General features: G+C 40.0%; 1 long non-coding RNA gene across 1 annotated transcript; it reads left to right on the top strand.

Annotated features, from left to right (window-relative positions):
- The first annotated feature begins 1,844 nt into the window (after positions 1 to 1,844).
- Positions 1,845 to 2,366, top strand: LOC110938219. Its single transcript, XR_002591291.2, has 3 exons — positions 1,845 to 1,866; positions 1,948 to 2,049; positions 2,282 to 2,366. It is a non-coding gene; the product is annotated as an uncharacterized LOC110938219 (long non-coding RNA).
- The last annotated feature ends 13,029 nt before the right edge of the window (positions 2,367 to 15,395 follow it).

The following is a 15,395-nucleotide window of genomic DNA, read 5'->3' as shown; positions in this document are numbered from 1 at the left end:
CCTCCTTAGGAAATTTTGCTAGGAACGATGGGATAGAAAACGTAGCCACGTTGAGGGCACTTGGCCAATGTCTTAAAGGTATGCCTCGTATGCTCAATATGAAATTCCTTCCTATTGGAGTTAAGAAAGCAAGTGAGCGAGACGTCTATTCCATTCGAAGTTGCACCATCTTCAATTCACGAGTATCTATGTGTGTATGTGTTAGTGTATGTATATGTTAGGGTATATGCATGTGTGTGTGTTTTGTATGTGTGTGTATGTCGATGTATATTGTAACACCCTGTGTTTCGAAAGTCAAAGTCAAAGTCAAGATTGAAGTCAAAGGAAGAAAAAGATTGCTAATTGCGATCTGTCACTCCTTGCTCTAATCCTATTTTGACTTCTTTGACTTATAATTAGTTTATTTTATCGTTTACATTAGTTGTATTATGTGGAGTATCTACTAATAATCGAAGTTTATTCGCTATATATCGATGATTATCGCTTATAGCTTATCGCAATCGCGCTCGCAACTCGAATTACGCATTTTAGTTATTGTTATATGTGTGTGTGCATTTTATGTGTTACTTGTGCGTGTTTATTTATGTTATGTGGTGGTAATCAATCAAAAAGCAATCGAAACTCAATCGCAATCGAATCGCAAACGCTAAACGCAAGTGAACTAGGACGATTGTATGTTAGATATAGTAGTTGGGATTAAAAGTAATTTAAATAGGAAACTCTATCGCATCGCATCGCAATCGAAACGGCAAAACTCATCGCACCAGACACTTGAACGAGTGGCCAATCGATCAAGCTGTTAACCGATCGACCAGCCTCTCTCCTCCCCCTTTCCACTTTGGGTAACCCTATAAATACCCCAGTCACCATCATACTTTCCACTTTTGGCAACTCTCCTCCGACTAGATCATCTTCCCCACTTTTCTTGAGATTTCTCGCGATTCCGGTAAGATCTCGTCCTAAATCTTGTACTTCCTTAATCTACACGCACTCCTATACCTTTCTATCTCTTAACTTTTAACCCTGAAATCATCAAGATTCAAGGTATTCTAGGATGACGTCATCATGTGTTCTTGATAACTTCATATTTTGGCCTCAATCCACCAAGAACAACTTGGATCTAACCGATTTCCACATAAACAAACAAAGATCTTTCATAGATCTAAACATATTCACAATAAAAAGGATTGAAAGATGATTTTTCAACTTTCTTTCAACTCTTTTACACCCAACGCACTCCAAACCGATAGAATCGGAGCTTGTGCCGAGTTACTACTCATTCTTGTGGTTGTGTTGGTTCAAGATCTGGATTTCATCCACGAGACTACCGATTTCGGGTTAAACAATGAACACCGTCTCGAACAGTAACTGGTTGGATTTGGGTGAATCCTGTCCGATCAGGGATACCAAGTATTGACAAGGTTTCGGTTGCTTAAAACGTTATCAAAACGTCTCGATAAAACGACAAACAAACAAAACCACCAAGTGTAAGACGAATAAGACGACCAGGACAGAGAGTCGTCCGGTCGGACTACTGTCCGATCGGACAGTCCTCCGTACGACCGGTCATCCGATCGACTTACACCTTGGCCCCACATTTCAAACTTCAAGAGTTCGGAACATCGAACAAGATGCTATCCGATCGACCTATCACCCGATCGGACTGCCACCTTGCCCATGTGATGTTTTGAACTCAACACTTAAACAATTTCCAACAAGTTTAAATACAATGGTTTGCCACCCGATATAGTTCTTGTGCAACTTTTTATTATCTTTGCAGCTATTTAAGATGAATTTGTCTTAGAGCTTTCGCTTGCACATTTGAAGGCTCTTGCTGAATTTGTTTTTGGTATGGGTTTATATCAGGTAAGATTGCTTCACACATGTTCTGTAGAAATGACACACCTTGTTTTTATTGACCAACTATTTATCTATGTTCTGTCATAGGGTGTTCCGTCTACTCTTGCTTTCATAGCCTTCGAACTCCCACCTAATGGAGCTATTGGCACTCGGATTCTGGAGTTCCTATTTCGCTCCAGATCTGATATGGTGAGAAATTATTTGATGCTCATGTTTTTTTATATTGATCAGTAGCAGCTAGCAATCCTTTGTGTTTTTGCGGTTGTAAATACATTGGTATATTGTTGTCGCATTGCCATCAATGTAATAGTTGTAATAGTTGGTCAAGGAAGAAAAGCTTGATAGAGCACTTGTATATTGAAATTATCATATGCTGTATTCAGTTTTGTTATGTGTGGTTAATGATTATTGGCTTATAAAGATTGCAGGTGATCGATCGTCAGAAGTATTGATGAGGCTATAACAACTGGCACTGCACTCTCGTTGTAATCTTCTACATTTGTTCTACAGGTATATTGCTCATATATGTATTACAATATTAATGAAAGAGCTCATGCATTTCTTTAACGTATTTGAAAAATTTTGTAATTTGATTTACAGGAATGAAAGTCCCCTTGTAACACTAGTTACTGTAAGATCTTAATCTTTTATCTTTTGCTTGTTGTGTCCCGATAGAATTTGCTTAGGAAATGGCTTAATAAAAGTGCGCTCGGGTCATTTTGACCCATTTAACTAAGAATTAGACCCGAACGCATTTTAAACAACTAAAAATTAGCATTTAATTATAGTTTGTTAGTATTGTTGCTATGTTATTTGTGTTTGTAGTTTTGTTTAACATGTTTTAACAAGTTTAAATTTATTTGATTTGTGTGATTTTTTGGTTTAAAAACCTGGTAAATTTTTTATTTTTATTTTTATATACCTATAGAGACGATATGTGGTCTCTATAGGTAAAAATGTTTTATTTTTTATTTTTCTTAAACGTACACCTATAGGGACGACATGTCGTCCCTACAGGATTTCCAGGTTTTTTTATTTTTTTTATTTTAAGTCTTTAGGGACGAGATGTTGTCCCAATAAACATATAACAGAAAAATAAAAAAAAATATATTTTAAACCTATAGGGACGACATATCGTCCCTACAAGATTTCCAGGTTTTTTTTTTTATTTTTTTATTTCAAGTCTTTAGGGACGAAATGTTGTCCCAATAAACATATAACAAAAAAAATAAAAAAATATATTTTAAATCTATAGGGACGACATATGGTCCCTACAGACTCAAAATAATATTTTTTAAATTAGCTCTATTGTTACGACAAGTCGTCTCTAAAAGTTAATCTATAGGGACAACACCTTTAGAGACGACCTAGGAGACCTATTGGGAGGGCCCTGTAGAGACGAAACTTATGGAGACAATATGTCGTCCTTATAAGCTATTGAGACTTGTGGGGACGACATGTCCTCCCTACAAGCTTAAAAAAATTTGTCCCCACATGTCTAATTTCTTGTAGTGCACGTGAACCTGTATTTCGATGTTTTGGCAAACTAAGGTACCGTAGAAAGAGCTCAAAAGCGAGAAGAAAAAGGCCTAACATGAGCAAGAAGTTCATGTCAAGTAAGCCAAGGAGCGACTGCCTAGTGAACCAAACAAGGCGTTACTTTCCAACACCTTGAGGTGTGATTAGGCAAGTCATCCTTGGCTACCAAACAAGAACTCTTCTCTTCATGTAAGAACTTCTCTTCAAGTTATGTTTTTGGACATGGTGTGAAAAAAAACACCAGCAAAACTTCATATTTATAGCACTATGTTAACTGAGTGGCCAATGGAACCACATGATTCTTTTCCCTACAAATTTAGTTTTAAACTCCCTATCATTATTAGCATCTTTAAAAGAATATATCGCTACCATTGTTCTTCGGTCAGTGGCCAAAAAATTAGCATGTGAGTTGACTTAGGCTAGTTGATGCCTCCTTGAAAGATTAGCTGAAATATTAGGTTCCCATTTTGTAAATATACTCCAGAAGACTCGTTGAGTCAATGAATGTATTTGGAAAAACAAGCACTCCATTTTACATCTCAGGCTGAAGTTTGACTTTTGATACATATGCAACATGTCATCCATGCTTTAGAACAAAGTCTTATGCAGATTTCATAAGAGGAGTGGGGTGGTCACTAGTGATAAAATTCCATCACTCACAAGCTGTTGGTGCACTTGTGTCTGTACTTTGTCTGTATTCGGTCTGTATGTAACGATGTCCTGATTTGTGTTGTAAGTTGACCAAGTCAACCATCCTCCGGTTTGACTTGGACAACAGTTTGTATATTGAAAGATGTTCTGATCGAAGGATAGCTTCTCGAAGGATACTGTTTGATCCTTCGAGGTGCTCGAAAGATATGCTTCGAATGTTATACCTCGAAGGATCATCCTTCGAGGTCCATGCTCATCTTTCGAACATGTTGTGATCGATAGATGATCCTTCGGACCATCTATCGGATCCTTCGAGCAGACCTGCTGTGTTTGGGTATATATACCCATGCAATGTGTTGAGTTCAGTAGATAGATGCACACAGATAGTCACACCGAGAGATAGAGAGTTGAGAGCATCCTGTCCGAAACACTCACACACTTAGAGAGTTTATAGAACATTTCTGTAAACATTGAGCTTGTAACCGAACCCTCATTGCATTAATACAAGTTGTGTTAATCGGTGAACTTGTGTGTTTGTTTCTCTACTTGCTACTAACTCGGTTTGCTTGCTAGCTTGGATTCCGCACTCGCTAGCAGGTTTGTATAACAAGGTTTAGGTTCGTAATCCTCCGCGAAAAGGGACCTACAAGTGGTATCAGAGCCTCGCTCTTTACCTTGTTTAAAACCGGGTTTTTACAAGTTTTGGTGTGTTGAAACACTTGGTTTTGCACCTGTTTTTACTTGTTTTCTTGCATTTTCTTTGAGTAAAAACGTGTCTAAACTAACCGGGAGTGTTTAAAGTTGGGTTGGGTAACTTGGAAATTGGTTTTTAAGAAACTTTGTGTTTTCCGGCCAATTTCCGGTGTGTTTCCGGTAACCGGACTGTGTGGATAAGATTGTCCATATTTGGTAAACTTTCTGGTCATTTCAAAGTTGGTGGTGAAAGGACAGCCTGCACATACCATCTTGCCGAAAGTTGACTTACCAACTTGTCACCTTTTCACCAACCTTTCACATCAGATCAGTTTGTGTCAGAACCTCTCGAAAGATATCTTTCAACATCGAAAGACTATCCTTCGACATCTGTCGATCAAGGAAGGCTCGAAAGATTGTCATCCTTCGACCCATCCTTCGAGATCTAATATATCCTTCGAGAAAGGAATCTTTTCGAAAGACAAGTGTCCGAAAGATAAGGATCTTTCGTATTGGTGAATCTTTCGAGATCTGTTGTTCGAAAGATAAGGATTTAACACGAAAGATAAGGATCTTTCAAAAGGGAATCTTTCGAGTTCTTGAATCTTTCGAAATCATTGTTCGAGAGTCAACAGTAATCTTTCGAGTACTGTTGATCCTTCGAACAAGGTTATATCTTTCGATTGTGGTCTGTTTATAGTTAACAAGTTTCTGTGATTGCAGATCTTTCGACCAGGATCTTTCGGTTGTGTTATCTTTCGGATCATTCTTACTTAGCATTTATTTTGCTTATCTATCATGAATCCGAGTTGGTGGGGAAATCCGGCTCCAGACAGTGGAAAATACATGAATACCAGTCAATCTCCATCATGGGCCGAATCTCCGGTATCTACATCCTCACAAACAAATGCCACTCCAGCTGGTCAATGGGCGTTTGTTTCAAATCAAACTCCGAGTATTCAAAGTCTTCTACTAAGCGAAAGTGAAACCGGAAGTTTAAACAGGCCTCCAAAGTTGATGCATCTTAATGAATATCCGGGATGGGTTGATCGTTTCCATACATACATTCTTGGTCAAAATACAGAGTTGTGGTTGCGGTTCACTACGGAATTCGATCAATCTATCGAGATTGCTGCTTCTTCGACAGCTACATTTGCCGATCTTCCTGATGATCAAAAGAAGACGTATGACTTAGAAAAGAAAGCATATGCTATTCTCACTCAAGCACTGAGCAAGGATATTTATCATCAGTTCGTCAGTTTCAAGACTACGAAGAAGCTGTGGGATGCATTGAAGACAAGAGGAGTAGGTAATGAAGCCACACGTCAACTACGACGAGATCTACTGAAGAAAGAATTCGATGGCTTCACATGTATGGATAAGGAGTCCTTGGGAGATATGACAAGCCGTTTCTATCACCTACTTACTGAGCTGACCAACTTTGAAGTCACAACGACTCCAACAGAGGTGGTAAAGAAGTTTGCCGATGCATTGCCTCCTCAATGGAATAACTTCCTGGAAATCTTGAAGTACAACGGAACGTTGAAAACTACAAATATCAACGATTTCGTGCAGCTTCTGGAGAACAAGGATCAGGAAGAAACGTTGAAGGCAAAGAGAGTTGCAGTGCCACAGAATCCAGAGATGTATTATGGCACCTCCACTACTTCATCTGCAAAAGCCGGTTCACATGCTCCACTTCAAACGGCGTTTGTCACAAGCACGGATATGTATGGCAATCCAGTGCAAGTTCCTGTAAAGCCGCCTCCAACCACAGATCTGTATGGAAATCCAATACAACCACCTCCTCCTCCTCCTGCTCAACAACCACAATATGCGTGTTATGGAGGAACATCATCTGCTGCAGGTCAACAATCAAAGCCAAATACAGTACAGCTTGACACTTCAAGCTTCTCTAAAGTCAGTGTAGAAGTAGCTAAGGAACATATGGAGCTACTTAACACTGTAGTAAGCGCGTACTGTGGGTTGATAGAAGGTCAGATTGGAAACATTAATCTGACACAAGAAGATTACAGGCAGATTGATAAGGAAGAGATGGACTTGTTGGATATCAAGTGGGCCTTTGCGAGTGCTGTGAGAAGAGAAAAGGATTGGATGGAAAGTACTGGCAGAACCAGCTTGGAAAGTAAGCGAGACACCAAGTATGGGTTCGATAAGCAGGCTGTTAAGTGCTTCAACTGTGGTGAACGGGGCCACTTTAAAAGGGAATGTACAAAACCAGCACAGCACGGGAATCAAAATCCCTTCAGAGACCGAGGCAACCAGCAGAATCAGAACAGAAACACTGAGCGGTCATTGGTGCCTGCAAATAACCAAACCAACCGAGCACTAGCAGTTCAGGTGGATGAAGGTTGTGACTGGTCAATCCAGTTGGGTGCTGATGCTCCTGATGAAACAGCATGTTTTGCTCAAATTGTGAAAGAGTTGGTTCACACCAGTGGTAGAGAATCTTCTGCCAGTGGTGGTGAATCGTCTGAAGATGAAGACTCTTCTGGTTATAGCAGGAGTGCTGATGAAGAATCATCCAATTCTGGTGATGATTATGTGGGTGAGACATCGAATGCAGCAATCGATGCAGATATTGATGAACTCTTGGAAGAAGCTGCAGCAGAAACTCAAAGAAGATCTATTCTGGTGGATCAAGCTGCTTATACTTCGTCTTCTCTCCATTCAGCCTTTATGGCTAATGTCGACGGTTCATCAAGTCAGGTATGTGTCGATGAACCCACTGCAGTTAATTGTGATGAATGTGCTAGGTTGCATGTTAGATGTGCTGAAATGGAGAAAAGTATGTCTGAGTTGCAAGGCAAACATGATGCTTTACAAGCTAGTTTGTTTGACTTGCAAGACAAACATGCTACTGTGAATGAGAATTTGAGTGACTTGCAAAGTAAGCATGACGCTTTGCAAGAAAAATATGATGTGACCTTTCTCCACAATCAGAAATTGACTGTGGATCTCTCAAAATGCACAGAAGCCAACATGTTTCATGAAAACCATGAAAAAGAATTTAAGTCAATGATTGAAACATTAAAGAAAGATAAAACTGAATTGACAAAAATGGTTTCAAGAAAACAGACGGACATTAATTTGTATATCTCTCGTCTTGAAACAATGCAAAAAGAGATGGCCTGTGTGAAAACCGAAAGTGATGCGATCCAACTCAAGCTAGACAGTTATTTGAGCTCTAGCTATGTGTTAGATCACATCATTGATGTTCAGAAGGAAAAGAGAGATGTCACATGCATAGGCTACAAGAAGTGTCCACCACCAGTGAGACATAATTATGACGCCATGCCTGATGAAGAGGACAGAGTTTTCTTTGAACCTTCTGTGCCTCTAGATGTTAAGGAGTTTGCTGCAGGACTCGGATACCAAAAGGAAGTATCCTCAGATTCAGATGTGTCAGCAGATACATTTGTGAGTGCTGAACAGAATCAAGATCCTCCAGTTGTGATTGAGGATGCTGATTCGTCTGATGATGAATCTGATGATACTGTCCCAGCAAAGTCTGATGCGGTAGTCAAAAATGAGGACATACCTCTTGAGAATCACATTCTATGTGATCCCCCTGTCAAACCCGCTAAGACTGTTGCAACTGAGTCCTCGTCTGAGAAGGAGTCGGAGAGTGTGAATTTGCTGTACACTCTAGTTGGTGATGATAAAATTTACTCAGACAAAGATTTTCCCATTAAGAATGTTAATCAATCCTTAATCTGCAAAGTCTTTGAGAATTCGACGAGTAAGTTCTTGGGAAAGGCAGGACCTAAAGTTACAGTCACACAGTGTCCTCCAATCCCAAAGGCTGAAGTTCGAAAGCAATTTGGCAACAAGAAATTGCCAACAGTGCCAACACAGCAAAATCACACCAAACCCAAAGGTAAAACACCGGCTCAAGCTGACAAGAAGCCGAACCAAAAGAAGAAGAAAAAGGTTAACTTTGTGAAATCGACGGGAACGGACAAAATTGAAAAGTTTGAAAATCAATCTAACTTAGATTTTGTCAAGAAAGCTATTGTCGAGAAAAGAAATGAACCAAGTAGTTCAAAACCTAGTACCTCGGGTTCACAAAGTTCAACATCATCGGCTAGACGATCACATGATTCTTCGGGGTTTGTAGAACGAAGATCATGTTTTGAGTGTGGAACCATTGGGCACATTATTAGAAACTGCCCATATCTTCATAAGCAGAAAGGAAAGGTTGATGATCCCCGTGGCAAAACTGACCGTAAGCCAACTGTTTCCACAAAACAAGATCCCCGCCTTGTAAAAGAAAGGGAAAAGAAACAGAAACGCCAACAGGTCAAAAAGATTGAAAAAGCGATTAAAACCGATGCGGTTCAAAAACAATCTGTTGCTGTAAAACCAGAAACTTCTACAATTTCAAACAATCAAGAAGTTAAAATTTTAAAGAAAGATACTGGTAAAACAAAACAGACGTGGAAACCTAAATCGGTTACTGAATCAGGGGGACCATCACAATTCACCAACCATCAAAGACAAGAAGTTATTGTCATTGATGAAAATGGAAGACCCAAGACCACAATGGCTTGGGTCCCCATCTCCAACTAATTCATTTGAGTTCATGTGCAGGGTGCTTCAGGAGGAACTATCAGTAGTCACTGGATTGGTTATAGTGGGGCATCCAGGCACATGACGGGCGACATGAAGCTTCTCTACGACGTTAAATCTATTAGAGGAGGTTATGTGGCTTTTGCTGGAGATAAGGGTGGATATATAACGGGTGAAGGAATGATATCTAACGGGATTGTCAGCTTTGACAAGATCAATTTTGTGCAACAACTTGATCACAATCTTCTTAGTGTTTCTCAAATCTGTGACAAGAAATTTTCAGTACACTTTGATGCTAATGGATGTTATGTGCTGAAACCCGGCTTCAAAATTCCAAAAGAATGGATTCTCTTGTCGGCTCCAAGGATAAATGATTTGTACGTCCTTGACATGAGCCAGGCTATTACTACATCTGCACAAGCAACTTGTTTCGTTTCTAAAGCCACAGAAAAAGACACTATCTCTTGGCACAGACGAATGGGTCACATTCACTTACGCAAAATGAATCATTTGGTTTCAAATGAATTGGTGAATGGTGTTCCCCTCAAAAATTTCCATCTTCAAGATATCTATGTTTCGTGCCAGAAAGGAAAGCAAACAAAGAAGAAACACCCTACAAAGAAGATCAACACAGTGGCAGTTCCTCTTGAACGTTTGCACATGGATTTGTTCGGTCCTGTAAAGCACAAGAGTATTCGGGGTGATCAATACTGCCTCGTGGTTACTGATGATTATTCAAGATTTTCTTGGGTTGCGTTCATGGCACACAAGAGTGAAACCTTTGGCATTATCAAAAACTTGATCATTCAGATTGAGAATTTGTATAAGTTGAAGGTTAGGCGGATACGTAGCGACAATGGTACTGAATTTAAAAATCATTCCATGGCGGAGTTCTGTACTTCAAAGGGTATTCTTCATGAGTTTAGTGCAGCCTATACTCCTCAACAGAATGGTGTCGCTGAACGTAAGAACCGCACATTGATCGAGACTGCTAGGACAATGTTAGTGGAGTCACAGTTGCCCATTCCATTCTGGACTGAAGCTGTGGCCTCTGCATGTTACACATTGAACAGAGTCCTTACAGTCAAAAGACACAACAAGACCTGCTTTGAGCTTCTTCAAAAACGGAAACCAGATTTGTCTTATCTAGAACCGTTTGGAGCTCCATGCACAATCATCGATCCTAATGGAAAGTTTGGGGCAAGAGCAATTGATGGATACTTTCTTGGGTATGCCACCCCTAACTTACGAGTCTGGAATCTAGAGACTAAAAGGGTCGAGGAATGGTCTGAGGTCAGAGTACAAAGGCACACCTTGCCAGTCAAAAATCCGGGTCAACCTTGGATGTTTGAGTATGATGACTTCTTCAATTCAATCAATGTTGAAGCCGCTGAAGAAAATGCTGCGGCTAGGATGTTTTTCGAGAGTGACAATGCAACAGTTTCACCGGTGGTTCGTCCAATTCTTGTTAATCAAGAACCATCTTCTTCGGTGAACAACAATACTCTCAACAATGAGGATTTTCATGATGCAAACGAATTGAACGAATCTTCAGAGGATGATGAATTTATAGATGCAGATCAGGAAGCTCCTACAACAGCAGTTCATGGTACTTCAGAGGGTACTCCTCCAGTGGATACACATAGAACAGCTGAGACTACTGCATCATCCTCTTCGTCAATTCCGGGTCTTGAATTGGTTGTTGATCTTAATCTTAACAACCTGGGTATAAATGTTCCAGTTCCAGATAATACAGAAACAAGGATTCATAATACCCATCCTCAACAAAACATCATTGGAAATGTGCAAAGTGGCGTACAAACAAGAAACATGTTGCGAAACAACAACAATGCAGGCTTGTATGCAGCCATTCGAGAATCCGGGCAACAAAACGACTGGTCCTTCGCGTGTTATGTCTCACAAGAAGAACCAAGAACGTGGAAAGAAGCCTTGAAAGATAATGCTTGGGTTGAAGCAATGCAGGAAGAACTGCAACAATTCCAGAAGCTGGGTGTCTGGAAACTAGTAGAGAAACCTGCTGGATACAAGAAGATTGGTACCCGTTGGGTTTTCAAATGCAAAAAGGATGACCGCGGAGTTGTTATCCGAAACAAAGCACGTTTAGTCGTTCAGGGTTTTCGTCAGATTGAAGGGATCGACTACAACAAAGTCTATGCACCTGTTGCACGTCTCGAAGCAATTCGAATCTTTCTAGCCTATGCGTCCTTCAAAGGATTCAAGGTTTATCAGATGGACGTGAAAAGTGCATTTTTACATGGTGTGGTTGAAGAAGAGGTGTACGTCGAACAGCCTCCAGGTTTTGAAGATCCTATCCATCCCGATCGGGTTTGGTTGCTCAACAAAGCTCTTTATGGTCTTCATCAAGCACCACGAGCTTGGTATGCAACCTTATCACACTATCTGCTGGAGAACGGTTTTCGTAGAGGTCTTATCGACTGTACTCTTTTCATCAAGGAACAAGATGGAGATCTTCTTCTGGTACAGGTATACGTTGATGACATTATTTTTGGTTCTACTAATGATGTCTTGTGTAGGGAATTCGAGCGCATCATGCAGGATAAATTCGAGATGAGTGCTATGGGGGAAATGACTTTCTTCTTGGGCCTACAAGTTCAACAAACAGAGTCTGGGATATTCATCCATCAGACTAAATATGTTGGTGACATCTTGAGCCGGTTCCAAATGTCTGATGCAACGCCCATTGGTACCCCATTGCCAACTAATCACGGAATTACTCCAGACTTGAAGGGAGAAGCTGTTAGCCCTTCTATCTATCGCGCCATGATCGGATCTCTCATGTACCTCACAGCATCAAGGCCAGACATAATGTACCCAACGTGCCTGCTTGCTAGATATCAAGTTAACCCGAAGGCCTCACATCTTGCTGCTGTTAAAAGGATTTTTCGTTATTTGAAGGCGTACCCTGACACCGGTCTATGGTACCCTAGGGATAATAACTTTGAATTGGTAGCTTTCAGTGATTCTGATTTTGGCGGATGCAAAATCGACGGTAAATCCACAACGGCTGGATGTCAGTTCTTAGGAAATCGCCTAGTTACATGGCAGTGCAAGAAGCAGACGTGTGTCGCTACATCAACATGCGAAGCTGAATACATTGCTGCCTCAAGTTGTTGCTCCCAAGTTCTTTGGATCCAACAACAGATGCGGGACTACGGTTTTGAATTCCTAACTACTCCTATTTACGTTGATAATTCTGCTGCTTTAGATATCACTAGAAATCCTGTGCAACATTCAAAGACCAAACACATCGAAATCAAATATCACTTCATACGTGATTGCTTTGAGAAAAGGCTAATCGATGTTGTTAAGGTCCACACCGATGACCAACGTGCCGACTTATTTACCAAAGCTTTTGACAAATCAAGATTTGACTTTTTATTATTGGTAAACGGCATTAAGGTCAAGCAAGAGTAAACCAACATCGGAAAATCATTTTTGTAAATACATTTGTGTTTTTCAATTTGTCTTAGTTTATTGATTTTAGGGGGAGTAAATCCAAAATCTGAAAATCCAAAAACATCGAAAAATTTCAAAAACACAAAAACAATAGAAAAACAAAAATGAGTTTCCTGGCGAGCAAAAGAGAAAATGATAGTACATCAGTGGTCTATCCAAACCTCTTTAAACCTTAAATGAAAAACGATAAGCAGCTCTATATATGATGTATCGGTAGGCTCACAATCATTTTAAAGTGTGCAGGGTGATATAAATCTTAATCGACTGAAGACCAGGTGGGAACCATTCATTGGCATATGGTCTTAGTACCGAAATTTCGTTTGATAGATTGCCGAGGTTCTGAGATATTCGGTCTTTATGCTGCTTATCATCTGGGTATCATGGTTGTATCTTTTACCGAAAAATAACGGGGACGCAAGTCTAGATCTTCCATGATACTATACATACGTGTACATATTGCATACTGCATTCGACCTCAATAAGTGATAAACAATCACATGTCCAAATCAAATAAGTGATAAAAATATCACATCTATCCGGGTGTCAAGTTCGTCTCTCTGCTGTACGGAAGTACTGACCTGTTCACGGACTTGCACCTGTGCCCTCATGCATACGAAAATCAAGTTCTTCCTCAATAAGTGATTATATCACATAGGACTTGTTTTCAAATCAAAATAAGTGAGTATCTCACAATTTATACGGTCAAACAGATGATAATCGGTATACTCACCGGTAAGATGAACTCTCGTGCATACCTTGATACGGGAATGTGTCGTGATGTGGATGAACACCGGTCGGTAAGTATAAATCATACCTTAACGTATCCCCTCGCCATGATTACATCTGATAAGTTGAGCTTAAGTGGACAACAATACCGATAATTGTTATAGGATGCTTATCTTAATGTTAACTAACTGAACAACAAGAGTGTTTTGGCATGACCGTACACTGATTTGATTCTCTTACCCTCGAAACTCGCAAAAAGAATGCTTGTATATATTTATTTACTGCTTAACTTTTATTGTGTTTCTTTTAAACAGTTTCGTCGTTTGGTGCATATCAGCACGACATTAGCGGTGATGTCGTTTGATAACACTCAAAGGATTTTAAATTGTTGTCTTTTACTTTCAAAAATACCAAAAAGATTTTAAGAGTGTTTTAATATAAACTTTATAAAAGCCAAAAAGATTTTATTTCTGCTTTATTTTCGATCGTACGATGTTGGAGCTCAAGTCTTCGTTACCTGAAACCTGACTGAAAACCGAATTGACTAAATCTTCATAAACGGTCAAAATTTGCATGTTTTGAAAGTTAGAATTTAAAAATTGATAAATTTATTAAACTTTCAAACTGTCGGACGGTGTTTGTTTGTGACATGGTCATTCGTGTGTCATGTGTGTATGTTAACTATATTCCAAGCAGTTGTTCTCATTACGCGTTTAGATTTCTTGCATGTGCAGATTCTAAAGGCTAGGAGAACATGGTCGATGACAAAGCTTTGGAATGAAGACACAACGTGAAGGCACTCAAGTGATGAAGATGAACGAGTTGCCGCTGGCCATCGTCAACACCACAAGGATCTCACTTCATAAAGATAAAGTCTTTTCACGAGCATAACTCAAGGGGGAGCTTATGTTAAGGGGGAGTTTGTCAACACACTTCTTACATGATACGGGTAGTTTGTTGATACACTCTCTGCTTTCAAGACGTGAAGACTTTGAAGATCCTCCGACTTTGAAGACTTGAGAGGACATCAGAGTTTTGATAACTCGAAGACCAAAGACCGTCGAAGTTCAAGACGAGTCTACAACTATAGAAGATAAAGACAAAGCTACAGCCAAGGGGGAGTTTGTTGGTGCACTTGTGTCTGTACTTTGTCTGTATTCGGTCTGTATGTAACGATGTCCTGATTTGTGTTGTAAGTTGACCAAGTCAACCATCCTCCGGTTTGACTTGGACAACAGTTTGTATATTGAAAGATGTTCTGATCGAAGGATAGCTTCTCGAAGGATACTGTTTGATCCTTCGAGGTGCTCGAAAGATATGCTTCGAATGTTAGACCTAGAAGGATCATCCTTCGAGGTCCATGCTCATCTTTCGAACATGTTGTGATCGATAGATGATCCTTCGGACCATCTATCGGATCCTTCGAGCAGACCTGCTGTGTTTGGGTATATATACCCATGCAATGTGTTGAGTTCAGTAGATAGATGCACACAGATAGTCACACCGAAAGATAGAGAGTTGAGAGCATCCTGTCCGAAACACTCACACACTTAGAGAGTTTATAGAACATTTCTGTAAACATTGAGCTTGTAACCGAACCCTCATTGCATTAATACAAGTTGTGTTAATCGGTGAACTTGTGTGTTTGTTTCTCTACTTGCTACTAACTCGGTTTGCTTGCTAGCTTGGATTCCGCACTCGCTAGCAGGTTTGTATAAGAAGGTTTAGGTTCGTAATCCTCCGCGAAAAGGGACCTACACAAGCATTCAATCAACTCCTGCCATGTCATCAGCCACTATTCTATCACTCCTGCCATGTCCCCATCAGACCAGCTA

The sequence above is a fragment of the Helianthus annuus genome, chromosome 1, assembly GCF_002127325.2.
Source record: "Helianthus annuus cultivar XRQ/B chromosome 1, HanXRQr2.0-SUNRISE, whole genome shotgun sequence".
In the NCBI taxonomy this organism is placed as follows: Eukaryota; Viridiplantae; Streptophyta; class Magnoliopsida; order Asterales; family Asteraceae; genus Helianthus; species Helianthus annuus.
Note: the sequence above shows the minus strand (reverse complement) of the source record. Positions and strands in the feature narration are given on the sequence as shown.